This window comes from Hermetia illucens, chromosome 1 (genome assembly GCF_905115235.1).
Source record: "Hermetia illucens chromosome 1, iHerIll2.2.curated.20191125, whole genome shotgun sequence".
NCBI classification, from domain to species: Eukaryota; Metazoa; Arthropoda; class Insecta; order Diptera; family Stratiomyidae; genus Hermetia; species Hermetia illucens.
Window position 1 is genome coordinate 167214933 of NC_051849.1, and position 16189 is coordinate 167231121.

The 16189-nt window shown below is 42.9% G+C and overlaps 1 protein-coding gene and 2 long non-coding RNA genes across 6 annotated transcripts in view; 1 reads left to right on the top strand and 2 right to left on the bottom strand.

Annotated features, from left to right (window-relative positions):
• The window catches only part of LOC119647237 (CUGBP Elav-like family member 2), a 359318-nt gene that overhangs the window by 251921 nt on the left and 91208 nt on the right, over positions 1–16189 (bottom strand). The window lies entirely within an intron of this gene.
• LOC119647239 lies at positions 5186–5683 on the bottom strand. The gene is made up of 2 exons (XR_005248819.1): positions 5554–5683; positions 5186–5439 (listed from the first exon to the last, which is right to left on the bottom strand). It is a non-coding gene; the product is annotated as an uncharacterized LOC119647239 (long non-coding RNA).
• Positions 13256–14055, top strand: LOC119647238. Its single transcript, XR_005248818.1, has 3 exons — positions 13256–13419; positions 13481–13551; positions 13764–14055. It is a non-coding gene; the product is annotated as an uncharacterized LOC119647238 (long non-coding RNA).

Consider the following 16189-nt stretch of genomic DNA (forward strand, 5'->3'; position numbering starts at 1 on the left):
TTTAGAGACCATACCTTGTATCACCGATTAATTACTCAAAGTGTGCCGAAACTAAGAGATAGAAAAGCATGACAACTTAATGGTATTTCAAACAAAGCAGTAAAATCTGCCTCGATGGAGAGAGATTCGCTAACAAATTGAAACAGCCACCTTTGGTTTTATTACCAAAAGGAAGTCAATGGTCAGGAGATCTCTTCAGGATATGATGGAAAGGGCAATTTACCAACAGATTGCTAGAGACAACTGAAAGTGAAAGAACATTATCTGAAATGCAGTTTGGATTCGGAAGAAGCCGATTCACCGTCGATGCAATAAAGGTGTTGGTGAACGTTGGTAATTGGCGTTGGGGCAAAAGAGTACTCAGCAATGGCCATATTAGATGTGATGAATGTCCTTACCCTGGCAAACTAGTCACTTGTGAAAAGATCACTCATCAGACCGAATACGTCTCGCCACCTGATGAGCATAGTTGTTAATAACTTCGGGGATAGGGAGCTAAATTGCGAGAGTGGCGAAGGCACAAATTACTACCGTACTTCAGCTGGATACCGTCAGACCTACAAGGTAATTCCAAACCGATATTGGCTAATCGTTATCACGGAGACTGTAGTTACCAAATAGCTCAGTTACTGTGTGGCCTTGAGATAGATGGTATTCGCGGAGCAGAAGAGTTTAAAAGATTGTAAGCATGGGATCTTTCTTGCTGCTTCGGGTTTGATTAAAAAGTTTTGGAGGCGCGTACGAGTGATTTTCATACCGAAAGCGGACAGGCGCGGCCATGAGTCCGCGAAGGACTTTCGACCAATCAGCATGATCTCTTTCGTGCTGAAGACCCTAGAGCGCGTCCTGAACATTCACTTAAGGAAGATTATGGAGAGAATCCACTTAAACCGCCCTCCACGAGGTAATTGGCACGGTTGAGCGGTCGCTGCAGTACAAGCAGTATACCCTAGCTACCTTCTTGGATATAGAGTGAGCTTCTAACATTCTTAGTACCAACGCTATCAAGGAAGCCTTGACCGGAATCTAATTGGATAGGATATCTCACGCATTGAATTATATGCATGCTAAGTACCAGGATAATCCAGTCAGATCTGGGAGGCAACCACTAGACCAGAGCTGTGAACAGAGGCACGCCCCAGGGTGGCGCAATCTCTCTGCTCCGGTTAATAATAATGGACAGAATTGGACAGCAGCGGGGTGAAGATGGTGGCGTATGCCGGCGACTTGGTGATATTAGTATCAGGGATGTTTCTTTTCATTATGAGCGAACTCATGAAAGGAGCGTTGCGAAAGGTGTACCTGTGGGCCGTAAGATGCGGATTCAGCATAAACCCAACCAAATGGAACTGATATTCACCATTAAGACAAGGATACCTGAATTCCATCTACCACGGCTGCATGAACAAAGATTGGTTCTTTCCTCTAATGTAAAGTATCTGGGTGTAATCTTAGATTCAAAGCCAAATTGAAGATTGAACATAGAACTCAGGGTTAAGAAGGCTTGTATAACCGTCTATGCCTGCAAGAGAATTATTGCAAAGAAATGGGGTCTCTGGCCGAGGATGGTTCTCTGGATGTACACCGCTTTAGTGCGTCCGATACTAAAGTACGGCTGTATTGTATGGTGCCAGGCTTTGAAGAAAAAATACAATAGGATGAAGCTTAATAGGATTTAAAGAACCGTGTATGCATTTGGTACTGGGGCTGTGCAGTCCTGCCCGGCAGATGCTCTCAATGTACTCTTGCATCTCATCCCCCTAGACCTCGACGTTAAATATGTTGCAGCGTGCAGAGCCGTCAGACTACGTGGGTCCGGATGCTGGGCAGCGAAGTCCTACTGCCACAGCAACTTCCTAGATGAAGTACCTTGCTCTTCCCGTCCCAGAGGGGACTACGATTGTCGGCTTTGCTGATGACCTAGCTGTGGTTGTTGCAGCAAAACAGCCAGAAGATGTGGAGGTTTACGCAACGGAAACAGTGAGAGCGGTAAAGTTCCGGCTAGAAAAGGCCGGGCTGACCTTGGCGGACGCGAAAACGGAAGCGGTCTTAATAACGAAACGCAGAAAAAATAACACTGTAAAAGTGGTGGTCGGTGGACATACGGTCGTATCAAAGCCGGCTATCAAATACCTGGGGGTAATAATTGATACCAAATTGAGTTTTAGGGAACACCTAGAGTATGCATGCCAAAAGGCACCCAGTGCCACTACGGCACTTGCAAAAATGTTGCCAAATCTTGGTGGGCCGAAACATTGCCGGAGGTTGGTGCTAGCCGGAGTGGTGCGCTCCATCCTGCTCTACTCGTCGCCCGTGTGGGCAGAGGCGCTTGCAAACTCTCAGAGACGGAAGCAGGTGAACTCGGTTTACCGGCGGATGGCTTTGAGGGTTTGCAGTGCTTTTAGAACCACATCAGATGAGGCAGTATTGGTGGTGGCAGGCATGATCCCGGTTGACATCCTGGCCAAAGAAATGAGTGTCCTGTACAATGCAAGACATATGAAGGGGCATGCACAGCGTAGAAATGCGGCAAGGTCAGAGTCGCTTGATCTCTGGCAACGCAGATGGGACGAGTCTGCGAAAGGTCGGTGGACGCACAGGCTCATTCCCAACATTGGGGTGTGGCTTGAGCGAAAACATGGGGAGACGGTGGTTGCTACAGGCAGTATCTGCACCGCTTTGGGTTGGATGATTCTCCGAACTGTCCCAGATGCGATAGCATACCGGAGGATCCAGAGCATGTGATGTTTCACTGCCCACGATTTGCGAGAGAAGGAGCTTAAACCAGGTACTGGGCAGGAGCGGGACCCCGGAGAGCTTGGTTACTGAGATGCTGGAGTCCGAGGAGAAGTGACTTGCGGTTGGCTTTGCAATCATCCAAATGCAGGAGGAGTTGCCGAAGGAACAAAGAAGGAGGAAAGCTGCAAATAGGAGAAGGATGAGTGCCTAAGAGCAAACCTACCCCGCGAAGTAATACCTCAATGGTGGTCCCGCGGGGCTGGGGCTGGAGAGACCGGGGGTGGTTTTTAGTGGTTGTGAATCCCACACGCGCCCGCTGTAATTTCGCCGTTCGGGCGGCGGACGTGTCTTTCTAAGATTTTCCACCTCCGTGTACGCACAAAAAAAAAAAACAAGATGAAGTACCTTGGGAAATCTGGGCATTCGCCACCGACTACGCCACACGCAAGTTGAACTTCACGAGAAACTTTGCTGTGGACTTTCCAACCAGGGCAAAGTGGAAGACCGGCGGTGTGTTCCAAGGTTATGACACAGTATTCTTTACGGACGGATCAATGATGGCTCACAGAGTCGACGCAGGGATTTTTTCGAATACACACAGTGTATCCAAGTCGTATGGTCTCCGGGCATACTAACACTAAATGATATCAATTTGCGCCAGGTTGGCGATTTTGTGTACTTGGGCGGGACTTTCACTAAGGACAACAAGCAAATTGACGAAATCAACCGACGGATCATGTTTACCGACAAAATAATCCAGCTCGTACTACCAATTATTAAAAAAATTATTAAAAATAAAAATATGCACAAGAAAGCAAAGTTCAGAATATATAAATCTTTGATTCGTCCTGTACTGTTTTATGGCAGCGGAGAATCTTAACGAATGAGATACAACAGCGGATTGTACCTATTATACAACGAACCAGAAGTCACCATCTATATTAACATTCGGAGCTACAGTGAGCAGGCCTTGGAGAGCGTATGGACTTCAGGAGAATTGCCAGGCACCCATACAAAGGTAAGGTGAAAAGTAAACTCAGTGGACAGCGCAAGTTATACACTGGTCGCAAGAATGAACACAAAGGTTTCCGGAGGATCTATACCAGACTGTAGAATAGAAGAAGAAGAAGGCATTCCTAGAACTGAGCCAAGCTATGAAATATAGTATTGTAGAAATTTTATTCAAACATGCGCTTCGATGTAGAATTGGGAGCCCCCACCCCCAGTGCTGAAAATCCATTCACCTATACCCTGCATTGCCCATGGATCAGTCCTAAAACTCGTCATTTCCACTGCTACTGGATATATTGGGTATAATATGTGAAGATGTCGTCTAAAAAAGGATTGAATTGGACGCTTCTCTTTTAATTTATGGTTAAAATAACCAAGTTCGAAACACTTAATTTAACTCCAACAAATCAGAAGAAATCTTTCAATCTCGAGCGATACGCATTTGTTGCAGATTTTCTCCTCCAATGTCATCAAATAAATTCGTGGTAGTTATCTCTGGCCAGGTAGTAAATCACAAGAAGAAAAGCTAATTTTGCATGCATGAAATTGGCTCACCCAACCAGATAAACAATCAATATCGTTCTCGCCTCGTAACAATTTCTCTTCCACGACCAACTTCCGACATAAGATAATTTAAAGCAGATTTTACTCAACAAGTTGTCTCTTCGGAAACAATACTAATGTCGCAAAAATGTACTCTGCAACAAAAACTTTCGTCATTAAGCTATCGGTAGCGTTCCTTAAATTTTCTATGAGAAAAAAGTTGGTGTCATCAAAGTGTCATAATGTCTCCTTTAGCACCTAAATAAGTTCGGTACCGTGGAAGAGAAGAGGCCAAGTGTTTTCCAAGGAAGAAAGAAAATTCAGGTGTTTATTTTCGTTTCAGAGCTTTTTCGTAGCAGCGACGTCGTTCCTACATTGGAAGGGGTGGAGGCGATCGTTACACATTTGAAACAAACACTTCGCTTTCAGGGGCTTGAACATGAAACATGTCACTTTAATTTCCAAGCTGAGTGTCAACTATGTCTGGCAGCAGAAGATTGATATTTAGTAGAATTAATTGGTGACGGATGCGGACCGTTTAGCAAAGCGTGACGAAATGTTCTAATGCATATGGTATCTAGGAGTTACCACTTTCACTGACAAAGGTTAAGGAGCTCATATGACATACTGCAACGTTCTGGAAATCTTTAAATTTTTGGTCCAAGGCTCCCGTTAAGACTAACTATCTCACGATCCATTAGAATCGGACAGATATGGAAAAGTTCACATTCATTTCAAGTGCATATCTTCTGGCTGTTATCCGTTATCAAAATCTATCCATAAAGCAAATGGATTTTCCTATTTAGCAATTTTCGGCAACACTTTTCTATTTTACCTCCTCTTCAACGCCTACGAAAAAGCGAAATATAAAAATAGAAAAAAGCACAGAAAATCAGTGACCATCCATTAGTCATTTATTTTTAGGCAGTCATTTCAGCTGACATTGACGCCGCGAATTTGCATTTTCTATCGTCCGGGACAGAGGCATCCAATCCATCCACTCCAGCTCGCTAGACTCTGCCTCCACAATTATTCATCTGAACCACGGGAGTAGCATCTGGGCAAAGTTTTCCATGATTTTTTTCCAGCATCCTCATCAGTACCAATTTCGAAATTTGAGATGGTTGCACGTAAAGAGGTACTGGTCTGGGCACCAAATCAGCAAGCAATGAAAAAAGCACGGAAGAGTGGATAAAAATAAACAATTTCGCCAGACTGAAATTGAAATGAATTGAAAACAGGATAGGAAAAAAAATATACCTGCGTTATGGCTAGCTGGATGGCGCTGAGTGTGTAGGGGTTGAAATAATGCAAGCTAATGTAAGTAAAAATATCCGGGATGCTGACTTCCGACTTCATATGCATCACAATGTCATTTTGAATGTGGGAGCATAGAATCAGTTTTGAATCAGTTAAACTTTGAAAGCCATAAATTGATTGGATAAAGTTGATGGCATATTGATACATTGTCAATTTAGACTAGAGTTAATTGAGATATTGCAGGCCAGACTCAATGAAAAAAAATCAGAACGGCGACCAACGTGATGTACCAAAACTCAAGTGTAGTAAAATAAATGACTTAATTATGGTAACTGTCCCAGGCGACCTCTTTCAGAATAGCTTTTGATTGTGCACTTTGTAATAATAATAATCGATGGCGCAACAATCAACTTTAGATGTAGATCTTGGAGGGTGAAGAGCACCATATTTAAGACCGTAACGTAAACTAGGAGGCAATTAGGCCAGAATTGCATTCGCCGGTGGTTATTACCCTTGTTCCACTCAAGTACTCATCCTCAACAGAGTTGCCTCAAAAATCCAGATACAATACAAATCTCATTATCACCACCGATGTTTGAATCGTGACCTTCTAGTACTCAGTACTCTAACCGCTAAGCCATCAGGCCATTTGGCACTTTCTAGAAAAATATAAATTCCTTTGAAAAATCAAATTATATAAATTGGTCTTTTTAGGAGGATGGAAAAACTTTGTGGATTTCTCTGGTTTATGGCGGAATTTTCACGACAGAGACATCAGGAATGGCCCTCTCGGTCACTACCCTGTCTTAATGAGATAAAATATGGAAGCTGCAGGTGTTAACTCTCCAAGTATAAAAAATCGTGACTTCGAATCTGGCCGCGACTTGATTGCTCAAAGACTCGGACCCTGGAGGGTTCAACAGATTCATGCTGTTTGATGGGGAAATCTGTAGAATCAATTCCATGCGCTTCAGTAGAAAACCGGCACTAAGTGCCTACAGAGTTACTACAGGTAAAATGTTGTCTAGAAGAAACTTCTCCTCCACCTCTACCAAATAAAGCAGAAGAAAATAAAGCGAGCGGAGACCAATATATCGAAGCGGATACCTCGGGACCCGACATTTTGAACACAGGAAGGCCTCTGGTTGCGAAAGAAGGTGAACATGCTTAGGAATGAGGGCAGTTAAAAAGTCGAATGCAAGGAAGCGGAACATTTTGCGGAACAGGATAGTATTCCCGAGGGATTCCCACAGCAGCAGATTCTTCATTATCTGTAAGGCAAAGGTTGGCCAAGTTAACTTGCAGTATGCCGCCTCTTCTCTTTTACTGGCAGCAAGGTTTGCAAATTTGGAGGGCTCTCTGGTATTAGAGCCGTGGTATTGAATTAATAAAGAGGGTTATTACCTCCTATAATGAAAGATACAAAAGACCGAGTGCCAGCGTCATAATAAATTCGTTAAAAACAACCATGCTGAGTGCTGAGTATCCAATACAATACTAAGCCAAAGGTAAGAGGTTACCTACCCTAGGATAATCATACCATACACCTACTCTGTCGTCTTAAACTCTTGTTAGGCTGTGAGGCGAATGTTGCCCATAATTGTTGAGGACGAAGTAAAAGTAGTACTAAAGGCGAGAAGCTATTATAGGGTATGCTATAACATTCGGCGGTCAAAGATGAAGTAAAGTAATTAATTATTTGCACTTCAAATATATTAGAGTTTATTAGAAACTGGTGCTACCCGAAATCTCATTTCAGACCACCGACAAATTAGCATTTAGTTTGGCTATTGCAGGCGAACACAAAATCCTAGAAATACGGATTGGGCAAAGTTCCATGACATTCTTGGCAATTAAGTAAAACTCCCCAAGCGACTAAAGGACTTTTCTGCGGCAGAAGTGCAACTAAAATTCTGGCTGCAAGATTTCGGTCCAGGTTAAGAGGCGTCATGGGGGGATACAGTGGAGAAGTATGCTCTCTTTAAGCAATTAAACGCGATTCAGAGGAAGCTTCCTAAAGGTGTAAATATATAAGAGGGCGACAATTGCATTGCGGGCTACACCATGCAATGGAACCACTGACCCAATATGGACGACAAGTGGGTCGCAACAAGGGTACTTGGCGTAGAATTGCAGAGAAAGAGTGCATGTATCTCGGGACTTCCTGGGGGAAGCTGGAGCAGGTAATCACGAACGATGGCGCTTAGGTGTTGTTGATGCGCTATATCCTACTAAGAGGTAAATGACAACCATACATCCTACCTGATCTCTCATGGTGAGGCCCGCGACAGGCCTCCCAAGAAAATTCATTCAATGTCGTTAGAAACAACATAATTAGATCGAGTAACAACCTCAGACTACGCGGCAAGACGGGTCCCGGCCCTTTCGAGAAATGGGCAAGGTTCTTGGCGCATGGATGGCGTCAGGACGTAAGTAAGGTAGTCCGAGCAAAACAAATATGTGTCAGCACACTCAATATTGGTAAACTAACTGGCAAGACCAAGGCACTGGTAAGAACCCTTCGGAAAAGGTGCTCTACAAGAAGTCAGATGGTCTGGTGCCAAAAGCAGCAACACTGAACACGAAGGCGGTAAAAATGGATAGAAACTTTTCTATTTTGGTAGCCCACACACTCAATACGGTGTTTGCATTGCCATCTCAAAGGGTTTCTGTGATGCCATTAAAGACATTATGAATATATGGTTCATCAAACGATTATGTCATCTTCCTACGTTTTATAGTGGGAATACTAAAATGCAAATCAGTTGTATTCTCTCGTTCCCTATGGGACCATCGCAACTCAACATCGGCTCAACGTGAGGAACGCACTGGCGCGCCGTGCATTCAATGGTGAGAAGAACGAAGGAATGGTCTAACTTACGTGATTACCAACCACTCCGAATTTGGAAGAATCGTGGAACCAAATTGAGGACACGATCTACAAAGCGGCCTTTGCAACCCTCGGGGTCACCAGGTTAGGGAAGCGGTATATCAACCGAAATACTTAACTTTGAAATAACGATGTTGAAATGAAGGTCCGTCAAAAGAAACGCCTCTATCACAAGTATCTCGACGATAAAACGCTCGCCAATTGGCAAATTTATAAGGATGCCAACCGGGAAGCAAAGAAAGCGATCGCTGTCACCCGAGCGGTCCATTACAAAAATCTTAACCATAAACTGGTGTCCGGATAGCTGAGTGGTTAGAGCGCAAGGCTATCGTACGAAAGGTTGCGGTTCAAATCTCACTGGTGGCAGTGGGATTTGTATCATGATTTGTCGTCGGATACCAGTCGACTCAGCTGTGGGTCAAATCAGGGTAATAATCTCGGGCGAGCGCAATGCTGACCACATTGCCTCCTACAGGGTACTGTAATCCTGTAGTGTACCGTTACGGTCTTGAATGAAGTGCTCTAATACACTTCAAGGCTCTGATCCAATATGGTTTGTTGCGTCAACGATTATTATTATAAACTGGACACTTTAAATGGCGAGAGAGATCTATGTCGACTTGCCAAAAGTCGAAACGAACGCACACATAATATCGAAAACACTTCTGTTGCGTTAATGGGAAGAACAGTACTTCGGTTACCGACCATGGAGCCGCGACGGATAGATGACGAGAGTATTTTGAGCAGATTTCAACTAAAGAATTTGTTCATTCTCCACTTCCACAATCATTATCGACACCTGGAGCAGTTTCACCTCCCAGCGCAACTGAATTGGAGCAAGTACTAAAACGAATGAAATCGGAAAAAGCTCTGGAAAGCAAAGAGTTATTACTCAACACTGTGGCTCAGTGAATCCTTTAATCGGGGTATTCAGAAAGGTAGAACACCATCTGACTGACAAGAAAGTACCACGGTTCCAATGTGAAAAAAGGTAATCCAGAGCAATGTTCAAATCATCGTCCGATCCGATTACTCCCCATACCATGATAATGCTTGAGCGGATTCTTGACAACTGTATTTGCGAAATCGTTGAAATAACCGTGAATAAAACCGGATTTGTCAAGAACTGAGAAACTATGCTGCGTGGTTACTCATGGAGAAACACAGAAGCATCGCCCTCTTTACATTGCATTTGTGGATCTAGAGAAAGCCTTTGACTGTGTGCCACACGAACTCATCCAGTATGCTCTACGACAACACTAGTGCGCTGGGTCCAATTGGTCTACCACGATCCGAAAAATAAAGTTCGAAGTCTCACATTGAATCTAAATACAACCGAATTTTTTACGACCGATTCTCATGAAGTAGGAACAATCACTGTCAGCGGCAGTGACCTGCCCAGAACAGAGCGATTTAAATATCGCGTGTCAATACTATCATCGAATGGAGAACTGCGTTATGAAATTGCTCGCCGCATTAACGCAACTTGTATGAAGTGGCGTTCCACAACTAGTGTTCTTTGTGATTGACGTATCAACGAACGTCTCAAATCTAAAATTTATCGTCATTTCACTCTCTATTGTTCTAAGTGTTAACCGACTATAAAAGGCAATGTACTGTACCTTGCGGTGCTGGAGGCGAAGATGTTACGTTGGACTAGCGGCGTGACACGCTTTGATCACATCCAGAATGAGGATATCCGCGATCGATATGGAGTTGCACCAATTGTGGGAAAGTTGCGAGAGAGGCTTCTTCAATGGTATGGTCACGTAATTCGCGTTACCGAAAATTCACTTGCCAAGATCGGTCTGAGCATCGAAGTCGATGGTTAGCGACCAAAAGGCCGACCAAAACAAAGGGGGCTCGATGGGCTAAAGGGGGATGTAAAAGCCTCGCAGTTGCATTCAGATTAGGCAGTTAACCCTGCTTGTGAACGGGACAAAGAATAGATGTCGTTTACTCAGCCATGCTTAAGGCCGGTATGTTGCACGCCGAGCGACTTCTGAGATGTATTTTTCTCGCGAGTATTGCTACCAAAGTCCAGAAAGGATGACTATTTAAACACGAAGAACTTCAGACAAATTACCTTAACAACATTTTTGCTGAAATGTACGTCAAGCATCTAGTGAGTCTGATTTTCAATCCTGAATTTCCAAGATAAAGGACAAAAGTTTAAAATACGAGTGCGCGATCTGGGTGTTCGTGGACACTGGGCTCAAATTAAAAACGAGGTAAGTGGGGCCACACTATGCTAACGAAGAGATTGTTTCTCACCAAAGTAATTATGGATTGCCGCCCCTATATAGTATGCTGACAGACTCACTGGCTTAGGAGAGCAGCGAAGATTCAATCTGAGACCGTGTTGCACAAGACGGTCATACCAGTTTTGGATACGTTGCTCGAGGTTTGCTTAGCGACGTGTAAGCATTGAGTGCTCAAATGCTGAGTAATTTAAAGATCATGCAGCTACCTTTGCGCATTGCATATTTCAAATCGCGTGGGTGGTAAGCTGCGATCATCAAGATCAACGTGGAAATATTCGATAGTCTAACAGACGTAGTAGTCTAACTACATAGGTTATTATAAAATCCAACTTGGCGTGTATTATAGGTAATGAAAGGAGAAATAGCAGGACCAGAAAGACTAAACGCAGAAGATTCGTCTCCTGGTGCGTTGGTAAAAATTATATAATGGAAAAAAAATCATTCCGTATCAAGAACCGTCTTTGGTATGTACACGAGAAAAATTGCATGCATATGGTCTGGGGTTAGTGCCATCTATCTGATGCAGTGCACTCGTGTGCGGCCACGTGGATGCGAGTACATGGTTTTGAGCACATCTGATTATGGGTTGCGACATGGGATGGAGAAAGATATACAAGAAAACCATTTAGGCGCTATCGTCACACTGGCACACCAATACACGAACCGCAAGGGTCACGGGCTAAATAGTTTCTTCGTACTAACCTCACGAATACAAAATGACATTCCGGCCCCCAAATCCCTCCTCTACGTAGTTTTCTTGGGTAGGGCTTACAGGTTGAAGCGATCACTTCGAAAATAGTCATTGAGCGATAAGTAGAGTGCGCAGAAAGTGTTAACCGAGGCTCTTCATTTGGTAACTCACATGACTATATTTGTTAAAAAAAACACTCACACCCCCTTAAACTCAACGAAGAACGATGTTTTTACTGAATGCGGTCCACAGTTCTCACCTTTTCGTCCAATTTTTCATTGCCCTTCAAATTGCGACCATATCTTCTTCTTTATCTTTAGGGGAGCCTAAGGCAGGCTCCTGTCTCAATTATCCTCTTAAATCAGTAAGCCAAAGCCCTTGTTATTTTCGTTTTAGATACATTTTCTTCGATACGATACTCAGATATCTCGTAGAGTCCGAAGTACATGCTCAGCTGGTTAATTCCACTTCAATGTTAAGAAGGATGCTAATGAATTTTCTCTATTTGAATCTAGCTAGTTGACTTCGAAGATATTCATTATCTGCCATTCGTTATTTATAAATACTGGTCAAGCTGCATTATTGCTGAAGAATAGCATGAGATGTACTAAAAACTTTCCACTATTTTTCTTTCGCTTAATGTTTTCGATTGTTTTGAATTCAATCAATTTCGGAGATGGGTTACCAAGTGTTGCTAAATTACAAATTCCAGTACATACAGGTATGTTCGAAAGTAGTCACGAGTTGCCAGGAATTCAATATCAAATTATTCACAAAACTTTCATCATCATCATCATCAACGGCGCAACAACCGGTATCCGGTCTAGGTCTGTCTTAATAAGGAACTCCAGACATCCCGGTTTTGCGCCGAGGTCAACCAATTCGATATCCGCAAAAGCTGTCTGGCGTCCTGGCCTACACCATCGCTCCATCTTCGGTAGGGTCTGCCTCGTCTTTTTTTTCTACCATAGATATTGCCCTTATAGACTTTCCGGGTGGGATCATCCTCATCCATACGGATTAAGTGACCCGCCCACCGTAATCTATTGAGCCGGATTTTATCCACAACCGGACGGTCATGGTATCGCTCATAGATTTCGTCATTGTGTAGGCTACGGAATCGTCCATCCTCATGAAGGGGGCCAAACATTCTTCGGAGGATTCTTCTCTCGAACGCGGCCATGAGTTCGCAATTCTTCTTGCTAAGAACCCAAGTTTCCGAGGAATACATGAGGACTGGCAAGATTATAGTCTTGTACAGTAAGAGCTTTGACCCTATGGTGAGAAGCTTCGAGCGGAATAGTCTTTGTAAGCTGAAATAGGCTCTGTTGGTTGACAACAATCATGCGCGGATTTCATCATCGTAGCCGTTATCGGTTGTGATTTTCGATCGTAGATAGGAGAAATTGTCAACGGTCTCAAAGTTGTATTCTCCTATCTTTATTCTTCCCGTTTGACCAGTACTGTTCGATGTTGTTGGTTGGTTGGTTTTCGGTGCTGACGTTCCCACCATATATGTTGTCTTGCCTTCATTGATGTGCAGCCCAAGATCTCGCCTCAAACGCCGCCTGCTCGATCTGGGTGAAGGCAGTTTGTACGTCTCGGGTGGTTCTTCCCATGATGTCGATATCGTCAGCATAGGCCAGTTGGGTGGACTTAAAGAGAATCGTACCTCTTGGGTTTACCTCAGCATCACGGATCACTTTAGGCGAACCGAACATGGCGGAACCGGTTTTCCTTTGTAAATTCGTATAACTTTAACTGACATACAAGTCAATGTATCATTAGTGTCAGCCTGGTGTCTGTTTGTTTCAGTCAATTTCTTACCTTTTGTCACATTTTAATATGAATAGTAAAGAGTTTGTTTGAAATTTTGTAACGCTAAGTGTTACACTTTTTTTTAACCAGTTCTATTGTAGGAAGTTGACCTTCTGTGCTTCCTCTTCAGCATTTATCCCGTTGCGACCCGAAGTCGACTCGGTATTAAAATATTTAGCTAAATTTAAAAAATTGTGTTGAAAGTAATATATTACAGATAACACTTCCGATAGCAAAATATGTAAATATATCCCTTCTTTTGAGTAAATTAGAAGCATTAACGAAAACTTGTTTCTTATCCATGAGGATCTGCATTCTGGATATGAATGGTTCTGGTACGATCCTACTGCAATAAGCACTAGCAATTTTATAAAGAACATGTGAGGGACTAAAGTGTCCCAAAGGACCTAAATAGCACAGAGGCGTAAAAACGCGTGTCAACTGCATACTTCAGTGGAGCTGCTAGTTGACCTGCTTTCGCCGCTCTTCTTTTGGTTTTTAGACGGTGTATGTCGATGTTCATTATACTTATTTGGATCGTTTTTAGGGGACTGTGGCGGGGTTAATAAAGGAGGCAGACACATGGAAGCCCATCTAAGCAGAAAAAATGACAATTAAAGGAAGTTCAAATGACAGCAACAAGTAGGCACGGTTTCTGTGATAACATTTTGCACAATTGTAGACGACTAGTGTTTATCCATAAGCTGGCGATGAACAAACTAATCTTCAGCTTCAATTTTTGAAGTAGTTCACCATCGATGGCCATCATACTGATTTTCAAGTGCTCAATAATATAAACGTTATCGCGATGATTCCTCCGAATAAAAACATGAAGCGATGGTTTTTCTTTCACTAAGGAAAAGTTCTTGAGCAGTCCGGGTTTCTTATAATAATAATCATTGGCGCAACAATCCATATTGGATCATGGCCTTGAAGTGTGTTAGAGCACTTCATTCAAGACCGTAACGGTACACTACACAACACTGTAGGAGGTAATGTGGTCAGCATTACGCTCGCCCGAGATTATTACCCTGATTTGACTCAGGTACTCATTCACAGCTGAGTCGACTGGTATCCGACGTCAAATCACGATACAAATCCCACTGCCGCCAGCGAGATTTGAACCGCAACCTTCCGTACGACAGCCTTGTGCTCTAACCACTCAGCTATCTGGACACGGGTTTCTTATTCTCTACACTATTATGAGCTTCAACTACACTACAGTCCTGGAGGAGGCTTAGATAATCTGCTACTTTATTCAGCCTTTTTGAACGAGCCATAATTTTCTAAATAGGTCCTCGCTGATCCAGAAAAACACCTTAGATCGGAAGACTGGAGGAAAGAAGGAAACTGTCACAAGTCAATTATTTTAGCTAGTTTGTGAGCAGATGTGAATATTTCAATCAAATGTGTACATGGGAAGGAAGCAAAGGAAACCACTACGGAATACCCGTGTAGGCTAGGCAAATCTATAAAAGTAAAAATCAGGTATCAAATATTTCAACAGCCCTTAAGAGTTCTTCGGAGAAAATTGGGATTAATGCCAATTCGTTTTTCGACGACGATTAAACTGGCCTATTAATCGGTAATCCCCCTTGTCTAGTTGTTTCATTTCTGAGTTCTGCTGATGCTGAATTTTACCAGTATTACTAAATGCCAAGCATTTAGACTCAGACCATCTTAGCCAGTGGCTCAGGTAAGCTTTTATGCACGGTAATAATGGACCAAGTTACATAAAGCATTATGCCAGTCCTTGTATTGCTTCATCAACGCAACAGTACAAGAAGAATTTAGATGATGCAGCGCCCCATACGCCAACCCACATATTCTGCACTGACCGTTTTTCTCCTTGTCTTTGATTATGAGCTTTTTACTAGCTCGAGTGGCGCCCACGCCATCTTGAATAGCACACATAAATCCTTCCGTCTCATCAGCAAGCTCCCCAGCATACAGTTATCTGTTCGAGAAATGGTGACCGACGACCCTGTTGCTAGATACGACTCGCATCGATCCGTTGACGATTTGACTCTACCACACCCAGAGGATTGAAAGATCGATCCTTCAAGTTAGGGGGAATCAACCTTACAAATAGTCGCATACAAAGGGCTTCGCTGTAAAAATAAACGCTAGTTTCGTTTGTTTGTTCGAACATGAGTAAAAAAAAGCTTTTCAAAGTTTCTAAAGAAAACACGAAGACTTGTAATGTGGTTAAAATCGGTATTCTCGAAATCGAGTTAATTAACCAACGGCAGCCAAAACAAATGGGGAAACCGGAAGCTGGACGCTTCAGGTATGAAAGGTTTTGTGTATTTCTTATATAAAGACATTTGAGTGTGCATTTGCCCCATTAGTACGCAGCCTTGAATTTGCAAAGAAGCGACAACTTTGACCTTTGTTAGTAATAGTGCGATTTCCACCAAACTTGGTAGGACCATGCTCTATGTTATAGCCTACTACTAGTGCTGGAATGAACTTAAGGGGGGTTGTACAACCAATTACTAAAAAGTATAGTAAAATACTATTATTGACTAGGCATCATATAGTGGTAGCCTCTTCACTTTTTTCAGATTTGCGGTTGTGTAGTTTCTGAAAATGGGTCCGTTAAATAAATGATAATTTTCGACTCCCGCACTCCCCACCTTCTAATAATGGCTATATTTGGCTATAGTTGATTAAAAAAAAATTTACACCCTCCCTTAGATTTGACATAAAAGGATGCAATTCACTGTGTGCTTGAGCGTTTACAGTTCGCATCTTTCTACCAAATTTGGTGTTAATCGCTATAACCATCTCCGAGAAAAATGCGTGCGAGAGACGTGCAGATGGACAGATAGCTAGACAGTTAACCGATTTTAATAAGGTTTTGCTTTACACAAAACTTTAAAAATGTGTTAACGGGTATAAATATCGAACTAAATTGTAAGAAAATTCCTCATTTCATGGCATAATGCCAACCACGCCTCTGCCTCCTAT